Here is a 3,076-nt window from a genome sequence, read left to right as displayed (position 1 = left end):
TTTGAATAATTATAAAAAATATTTATGAACTATATTCTCCTCTACATAGAAATCTTAACAAAACATTAAATGTCAGGTGGGGAGGTCACTTAAACTACTAAATGAAGACTATTTTATTTTTTCTATGTCCTGACATCGGTTAATAATGGACAACAGTTCTCTGAGAGGCAATGTTCAAGTTAAAAACCACACAGGGGTAATTTAAAAGGCGATGTACAGGTAAACCCTGTATACTTACACAGAAGCGGTGTCTTTGAAAAGACTGTCCCAATGTCAAAGTCAAGTGCCAAAGCTAAGAGAAACAGTCAAGTGTCCTGAATAGGGCATAGGTACGTGGGCTTTGCCAACAGAGAAAGCTGAGTTTAATTCCCAGCTCTGCCACTATGACCTTTGATTTGAGTACTTAATCTTTTTTTCAATGTTTTAGTTCTGTTCTCCTAATGAAAAACATTATATAGGTCTCTAGTGCAAACACCTAAATACTTAAATGCAGTTTCTGAAACAAACAAACAAAAAAGTCATTATTTAGTCACAAATAATTTTGTTCATTTATTTTATTATAAAATTAATTTTCCCCTCTCTCACTCTGATATATAAGCTGTAATTATATGCACAGGCAGATTGGCTTATAATCCTACTGAATAAAATTTCACTAATAAACTACTCACATATTCATGGATAATAAAGAATATTAGAGCACTACCTTTAGAAACAAAAAGGCAGAAGGAAAGAATTAGTGTGCGTCTGAGGGTTGGAGGTGAGAACAGGAGGTATGAAAGGCTTTGAGTGAGGCAGCAAGGAAAAGTTTTCATAGGTCCCCTAAGTTTTTTTCAAAGGCTATATTTTTCCTAGAAATTTCCTATACGAACCTGCCAAATACAAATTTCAAGCTGCTCTCTACATGCAAGTGTTCTTGATTTGTGTGCCTAATATTTGCCTCTTCAAGGGCTTCCATAGCTATGATCGCACCTACTCCCATGACACCACAGGAAGCTGGCAGTGATTATTACCACCCACACAGCATTCCACCAGCAAACTAAATCCAGCCCAGGCTGTTTCCTTGGCACCCTACCAACCAGTGGCAGAGCCCATTCTTAACTCAGATTTTGTAATTCCAATCATTAGGCACTCTTAACTACAAGATAATGGGGCGCCCCTCCTCACCTTTCTTAATATGGCAATATCACCCACTTTATCATAGACAAAATGCCAAGTGCTTTGCATGTACTCTCTTATATGCCTAGAAACTCACTGCAAGTTAGGAAAGAGTATGCCTACTTTATGAATGAGGAAATAATGAGGCTGAGAGAGGTTAAGAAACTTGCCCTAAATCACACAGTTAGTGAACACCAGAGCCAAGATGCAAACCTCGGTGTATATTCAATGTACATCTAGAACATCTTCTGGAAACCAGTGTCATTTCAGTCTTGCTCTCCACTATAACTCCACAGCTTTCTGTCTGTGTCTCCTATTTGGGATGAAGTTTGCAAACTTCGCCCTTCCCCACCAGTCCACCACCAGTCCACTGTAATGTCCTTAGGACCAGTGGTTGGCTTACTCTATTTTTCCTACCTTTCCTAACCAAGAGTTCAGACGTATTTTAAGTGATAGTACCACCCACCAAAAAGCCATCCCAAAGAAACCAAAGCCAGGCCTGTGACTCCAGCACTTCACTCCTGTTGAAAATTAGTAAATAATAGGATGCATTTGAATTAGTTAAATATTCAAACTTCCATGGGAAGTATACAAAAGTAGCCTCATTATTTGCTAGTGAAGTGGAAAAAAAATGATGATTTGCATTTCCTTGGATGCCCACTCCCATCAAAGTCTTTGAAATTGGCCTAACATTTAAGGAGGCAACACCGAGTATGACTAGGCATCAGCAGAAATTTCTAGATGATGATATTTTCCAATCTTAATATTTGATAAAGAAGATTAAAGTAATTCATGGTTTCAAAAGCTCCTTTATCACCTTGAGGCTCTCTCAACCATCATTGAATCAGTTTAGTCTCTTCTGTAGCTCTAAGAGAAATACTGGTTAAGGCTGATCTCTCCAGATTTAATCTCCATATGCTTTTCTTCCATTAATATTCATAGGTATCTACTGTTTTTCCTGGAAGCTCAGAACAGGAATACACAAAGCCTCAGAGTTGGCAAATAGTCATCATTTCAATATCCTTTTTCAAGGGGAGGAAATAGACTCAGGCTAACAGATAGTACTCTTTATCACAAAGTTTCAAATGATGAGTTTTAAAACAAAATGAAAAATTTTCATTGTTTCTTGAAGAAATAAATAAGGGCACAGAACAGACAGCTTAATCTTTCATCAGTCAGCTGTATTTGAGGATATAAATTTGTCTCAAATGCTTAATTATCTTTAGGCACTAGAAACTCAGAATAATCTTTTGATGGGCTGACATTTGGGCTGTAATTCACTTTCTCAGACAAGTAGGCCATCATAATGAATTTCTAATCTATATTAAATGAAGATGATGGAGTCTAAAACTCTGGTGAAACATTTAGCACTACTGTTCCCTAAATGTCAAGATGTGCCAAATCCTCTCTCTGGAATACTACAGGTGAAAATCCCATCAATGGGTGTTCATGTCTGTCCTGGTACTAGGAATATGTAAGCTCTCGTTCACTTGGACAATTATCTTGGACAGAAGAAAACCAACTTCAAATGGTTTGGTAATTATCTCAAAGGTATATTTGTCAATCAGCCTGAAATTTTAGAAAAATATCTATAGTGTTTATGCTTTGTTCAAATGAACAGAATCCTCTTCTACCAGAAATCTGAAAGCCTGGTTTCCTCACATCCTTCAAGCCATTCCTTAAAATCGCCTTCTCAATGAGGCCTTATCCCACCACTTTATTTAAAACTGTAACATTTTCTCCAACCACCGTCTATCTTCCTTCCCTGTTTGCTTTTCTCCAAAGCATGTATTACTATCTGATGAACTACATATATTACTACTTTATATATATCTTCTCTGACTTCCTCAACTGAAATGCAAGCTCCATGAGGGCAGGATTGTTGTTTGTTTGTTTGTTTGTTTGTTTGTTTGTTTTTCCT

The sequence above is a fragment of the Pteropus alecto genome, unplaced genomic scaffold (assembly GCF_000325575.1).
Source record: "Pteropus alecto unplaced genomic scaffold, ASM32557v1 scaffold239, whole genome shotgun sequence".
Taxonomy (NCBI): Eukaryota; Metazoa; Chordata; class Mammalia; order Chiroptera; family Pteropodidae; genus Pteropus; species Pteropus alecto.
The sequence above is the reverse complement of the archived record's forward strand: the minus strand, read 5'-3'. Positions refer to the sequence as shown.